The following is a 7,017-nucleotide window of genomic DNA, read 5'->3' as shown; positions in this document are numbered from 1 at the left end:
ATGTCAGTTGGGAGTCTCGGACAGCTTACAGATCTGCACCTTAACAAAATTTAACTTATCCAGGACATAAAGTGGATCTTTTGATTTTTTTTTATCTGTTTAGCTCAAGTGCCCCCTCCCCCCCAAAAGAGTTCAAGACATTGCCCTTTAACTTAAAATAAAGGGGGAAAATCTTATTCTACACATTATGCAGTTGAACTTTGGTATTCTGAACACAAATATCTTCAATACCAAAGATATGTCGAAGTGGTTAAGAAGTCCTAACCACTATATTCTTACAATAAACCTTACCTTAATAACTAGAATCTGAATTCCTCAGCTACCATTTACCAAGTGAGTGCTTTAATCACCAAAGCACTCTGAAAGGCATTATTTAACAGCAGCTGTGGGTTTTCTTTTTCTGAATTTTGACTAGCTGATACATAGAGATCAAGTCCAAATTGATTTACTTAGGCCAAACAAAAAAATATGTGTGGTTCCGGTTACACTTCCAAAAAGATTAGGGTAGGTAGGTAGGTTTTTTAACAAAATGATTTTCTTAATTTTTTCTAAATAATACCTATCACTGCTTTGCAAATGGCATTTAGATGTGGTGTGATAAAATACTAGTCAATATTGGTAGGGGACACCTACATGCAAGCTTGCTTTGGATTTTACACCATTAAACACTTGCACTATGTTTTGCAAGGAGGCCGTCATTGCTGAAACTAAAACTTAAACTGGAGCCATTGATGGAAATCAGGGGAAATTCCGGAAAAAATATGAAAATTGCCAAAAAAGTTTAGGGTAGGGGGTATAAAATAGGGAAGGTCGGGTAACCGGAACCACACATATTTTGTTATTTGGCCTTACTGACTTTAACAATACGAGCAGCACCTGCTGTTGCATCCAATAAATCAATTTCTCAAATTCATGCACTATACACTACCTACAGGTATTCGCGGTTCATAAAGCGTAAACTGCCCCAACCCAGATTATACAGTATAACTTGGGTAGCTATTAAATTCACTCCTTAAATAATATATCCACAATATATATAAGTAAAACATTAACCTGTTGTAAAGTTATATACTTCAATGTCCGTATAAAATAATCTTGCAGAGCTGTAAACTAAATGCAATGCGCAAAAAATGCAATACCTTATACTGTCGAAAAAAACCTGCGCACGTGGTTTTACGCAATGTGTAAACAAGATTTCACCGTGACGTAAACAACTTATTCATCGTTCATGTTTCATGCAAAAACACAAAATTTAAGTTGATTTACATTACAAAAACCTGTTAAAAACTCGTTCTATCAAATATTCGTGAGAAAAAAAACAACAATTTATCATAATATACTCACTTTGAACGGGTAAAACGCTTAATTTTGTTCTTTCCAAAATTCTATGTCCTTGACTTCGGGAAAGGTTACTTTAATACTGAGATTTCATTGGATTAAAAAGTGGGACGGGCAGGACAACTATCGCCATCTAGTGAGTAAGTTGTACATCGGAACATTACTCGGCATTTTCCGTCAAGTCGAAGATTTTTTTCTCGACTTGACGGAAAAGACCGAGTGATGTTCCGATGGTGATGTAGGAAAAGGGGGGGGGGGGTGGAGGGGCTAAGACCTAACTCAAAAACCTTACGGGAGGGGGGGGGTTCATGTATTTATAATGTTTTCAACCGCAGAATTTAAAAAAGAAATGAAACTATAGTCGCCAGTTTGTTATATTTTACTGAAAAAAATGAAACTGACACACGTATCCTCGAGGAACCTATTTCGATGGTATTAGCATAGTACGTGATAAAATAATCTTAACGAGATCGATTAAAATAAAATAAATGTGACTTACCTTTGAAGGACTCTTTATTTGATCAAATTATATCCATATTATCTAATAAGAGTGTGACTAAAATGGGTAGTAAAACCCGGGCCGGGCCGGGAATTTTGAAACTGAAAACCGGGTTTTCGCTAATTACTGAAAAAATACTGAATTCTTCATCACGAAACTTACAGATGTAATTTAATACAACAAAATGTGTCTTCGCTGAGAGTTTTAACTACGAAAGCCTATTAGGATCAAACTACGGTAAAAAAAATAATTAAAAGGCGTTATAACGCCTTTTCAAAAGGCGTTATAACGCGAAAAAAAGCGTAATAACGCCTTTTGAAAAGGCGTTATAACGCGGAAAAAGGCGCAATAACGCAAATAAAGGCGTAATTACGCATTTTGAAAAGGCGTTATAACGCGGAAAAAGGCGTAATAACGCAAATAAAGGGTAATTACGCCTTTCCAAAAGGCGTTATAACGCGGAAAAAGGCGTTATTACGCCTTTTAAAAAGGCGTTATTACGCCTTTCCAAAAGGCGTTATTACGCCTTTCTAAAAGGCGTTATTACGCCTTTCCAAAAGTTGTTATTACGCCTTTCCAAAAGGTTTTATTACGCCTTTCCAAAAGGCGTTATTGGGCCTTTAAAATGGCGTTATTTCCCCTTTTTAAAAAGGCGTTATTACGCCTCTTTTTTTTCAATACATGACTTACTTAGCCCACCCTGGGGGCTGATTATAATTAGATTTCTAGGAATAAAGATTTTTAAATGTGTAAAATATTTTCAGTGTTAAACCAACTTAGTCCTTCTCTGATACCAGACGCTTCTACCAAGGTGTATGGATTTCAGAAATTTTGTTGAAGGCTACTTGCTCATTATACCTATGCAAATACTTTGCCTGTTTTTTACCAAGAGGAGAGAAAAATATTTCAAATTTGACATGAATTTTTAATACGTGGCTAGCAAAGCCCAAAGCTGGTTCTGCCTATATCCTGGATTTTCAAAAGTAGAGTGTTGACTTCTCTTAATATGCATGCAAAATGCAAACAACTCTCTGCGAGGTGTGCAGGAATATAGAAAATACTATAATTTATAACATAATTTTAAATATTAAAACTATAATCTAAATATTGCATAAATAAAGATGGCTTTGGTTCAATCTTTCATATATTTACTATTTAAAATAACGCCTTTCCATTTTTAGATACAACTCCTTTTCAAACAGGCCGGTAGTACGAATGTGAGTTGGGGGGGTGGGGGGTCCCCACCCCACTTTTTGGAAGAATAGTCTTGTTACAGTTTAAATATAAAAAATCATTATAATTGATTGCTTGGTCCCTTAACATTTTGTTGCAGTATGGTTAAACTCGGGCAAGTCATTGCATTTAAAAAAAGTTTTTACCGAAAAATTAGAAAAAGTTTCCCCTCAAGTTTAGGCAGTTTATTTTTTTTCCGGGGGGGGGGTCTTGTTTTTTTTGTTTACTTGTCAATTTTATGGGCCCCCCCCCACTTAAAAAGCACGGGCCTGTCAAAGACATAATAATGGCTCTTCAAAAGGCATAATTACGCCTCTTTGAAAGGCGTATTAATGCCTTTTAAAAAGGCGTAATAACGCCTTTTGGAAAGGCGTTATAACGCCTTTAGGAAAGGCGTAATAACGCCTTTTTTTCGCGTTATAACGCCTTTTCAAAAGGCGTTATTACGCCTTTTTTCGCGTTATAACGCCTTTAAATTTTTTTTACCGTAGTTTGATCCTAATAGGCTTTCGTATTTAACACCAAATATTATGTATTTCAATTATTATTAACGATTGTCATTTTCCTGGTGACTAAATTCGGTAGTAAGCCCGGTTTATTTATTTTGCTGATTTAAAGCTAATTACACTCAAAAATGGGATTTCTTTGTGTTTTATCGTTGTTTATTAACTTTAAGAATTTAAGGTATGTCACTCGTGAAATTTGTTATATCAAGGATTTTTTGAGAAGTATATTTTAGATAAGTACACATATAGCATGACTCAAAATTGCAAAGAAAATGGGGTGTCAGTGTGCATCTTACTGAGCTATGGTACAATTAAGTTGACCTTTTTGCACTTCAGCTGTAACTCTTTGGTTAATTACTTTAATCTTTATCATATTTAATCAGATGTAATTATGGCAATAAATACCTTATTTTACGTAAAATACTTTGAATAATATTTATAATTGAACAAATCATGCAAATTAATGTGCACAAATATTGTGTGACCTTTTTGCACTAAAAAAGTATCATATTTGGGGTATAAAAATCTAAAGAGGCAATAAAATATTCACTTGTATCAAACTTTTTATGACTTAAGTGCAGACAGGTTGGAATTATCGTGTTGTTTGAAATAATGAAAGAAAAAGTTGGGGTCAGTGATGTACATTTTGAGATATTGGTCAAAATGTGCGATTTTCAGGCAAAAAACGGTGTAAATTTTAACTTGACTTCTTTAATATATCTTCATTTCTTGGCAAAGTCTGTTCAGTGAATGTGTAAAATCTGTTCTAAAAATATAAATTGGGACCTATATTTAATATTCCTAGCATATCATAACGGAAAATACCTAGCATATCATAACGGAAAATATTCTCTAAGTAAAAATATGAGGGGTTTAAGTTCCAAGACAATTAATTTGACAAATGTGTAGATTTGAAGAATTTTCTTCTAATTATCCTTCCACCACAAGAAATAGTCCCTCATAAATCTTGCTTCTTTATGAATTTGAGAGCAGTTTTTTAATTGAATGTTGAATAATTTGCACTGTTTAATTTAAATTTGTTATAAAAATTGAATTGTAATAAATAGTTTTGAAGTTAAAGGTTCTGACTGAACTTTTCTAAAAAGCTGACGAGTGACATACCTTAAATATTACGACAATTTCAAAAATTAATGTCGATAATTAAAATAATCGCCGATTTTTGATACCCGGGACAGTCCAAAACCGGACGCGTTTGCCCGGGACAAACCGGAATATTCCGAAAAATTGCCATCAGCCGGGTGCAGAGAATAATGTAGAATTTATTTAAAAAGTAACCTACCCCCCCCCCCCAAAAAAAAATCAACAACTGGAGAAAATAAATGAAATATACACAAAAATCCCGACAATTCTTTTTTTTTTTTTGTTTTTTAAATACTAATGGAGTTATGTATCTTAATGATTTGACAAGAGAAAGACTGTAGGCTACGGCTAGATTCGTATTCAGGTAATCATTTCCCTGAAATAACATGCATATGTCTGGAGAGCTGGCTTGGAACATGTTAAATTAAGATCATGAAGATACTACTCTCATCATTATCTCGGAAATTTAAGGTTCGTCCCGGGTAAACGTGTCCGGTTTAGGTCGATCCCGGGTATACAAAAAATGCATTTATTTTCTACAATCGGTAACTATTTATACAACGGTAATATTTTTTGGCAGTTTAAGGTCATTTCGATCTATCCAATACAAAAAACTGCAATTATTTCAATAATATTAAGTACAAAACACCAAAATATGTTAACCGGGTTTACTACCCATTTTAGTCACCGGGAAAATGACAATCGTCGATAATCATTGAAAAAAGAAATATTTGGAGTTGAAACTCTCAGCGAAGGCATATTGTGTTGTATTTAATTATATCTGTAAGTTTCATGACAAATAATTAAGTATTTTTTCAGTTATTAGCAAAAACCCGGTTTTCAGTTTCAAAATTCCCGGCCCGGCCCGGGTTTTACTACCCATTTTAGTCACACTCATCTAATAAAAAAGTGAAACTTTTTTTCTCGCGATTTCTTTATTCCTTGCTGTTTACGTAAGCACAAATGTTGAGGTATACCTAAATCGGTGGTATGGTACTTGTCAAAAGTTTTCTTTTTTTACCCTAATAACACCAACCACAGGCATAAATTTATGTATAACGAATATTAATTTGTATAAATGAACAAAGGGATAAATTACAATTTTATAAAGTTTTATTTATTATTATGGCAGGGACAGATAAATTCGTCACCCCGTCTAATTACTAGACTACTAGCACAGGTGGAGGTCCGGGAAATTTTTAAGGGTCTGCATCATTGGAGTACCCCCTTCCCCCTGGGGGGGTTACTTAAAGGGGAAAAAAGTTAATTTGACGTTCCTTGGGGGGGGGGGGGGGCTTAAAATGGGATAATAAAATTGACATCCCATATTTTAGCGTTATGAACTTGCTTTGATTAAATGATACTATTATTCAGAAAAATAAAGTTAACTTTAATCTCTCTCTCTCACCACTTCTAAAGTTATATTTCGGATTCGTATCCCATCCCTAATAAGTGTGTATTATACGAGTTTATTACATTTTCGACAGTGAAATACTGTAATTTATTTACTGAATAAAAAGTGATATTCTGACACAGTGTGAAAACATGGTATTCTCACAGAGTGAGAATATCAGAAGTGCGACAAAACTTAGGATTTTCGTTCCCTTCACAAAGAGTGTTTTAAATAAATCCCTGGCCTGTTATAAGATAGAGTTAATGGGCCATCCTGTCAAAGACTAATAGTTATTCTGCCAAAGTTTTCCCAAATATGTCGTTAAAAATCCATGTTTACAACGTTTTTCAGTCTCGCAATCGCTTAGCTATGACGTCTCAAACGCTCAACTATGACGTCACAGCCTAATGACACTGTATTACGAAGGGAAAATCTAAGAAAATGTAATAAACAGAAAATTCTATGTTTTGTAGATGAATATGGAATTTATTTCACGAGTGGTACATGATTTTTTGATATTTTCACTCGTGCTTCGCACTCGTGAAAATATCAAAAAAGCATGTACCACTCGTGAAATAAATTCCATATTCATCTACAAAACATTGAACATCCTATATCCATTAGATCACGAGATTGAACTATCAAACATTTTCCCCAGCTGTTCCAACTGGATTGAATAGAAGCTTCATACTTTTTTTTTTTACATTCTGTTTACAACTATTTAATTTGCATTTTCTGGGCTTCGTACATGTTCAAGATCGAAGTTGCTACATTAGCTGATATGCTAGATGAACGGACAATTATCCCCACAAAGGACCAAGGCGATTCTGGTGCAATCTAGCATCCACTACTACATAGCCACTACACTATGTGGAAAACGTGTCTCTAGTAAAGCTATAAAGTTGGTATCAAAAAGACACAAATCACATGGTCTGAATAACGAAGTT

This window comes from Saccostrea echinata, unplaced genomic scaffold, assembly GCF_033153115.1.
Source record: "Saccostrea echinata isolate AGI-Se365-2 ecotype Australia unplaced genomic scaffold, CSIRO_AGI_Sech_v1 ptg000062l, whole genome shotgun sequence".
NCBI lineage: Eukaryota > Metazoa > Mollusca > Bivalvia > Ostreida > Ostreidae > Saccostrea > Saccostrea echinata.
This window is presented reverse-complemented; position numbering follows the sequence as displayed.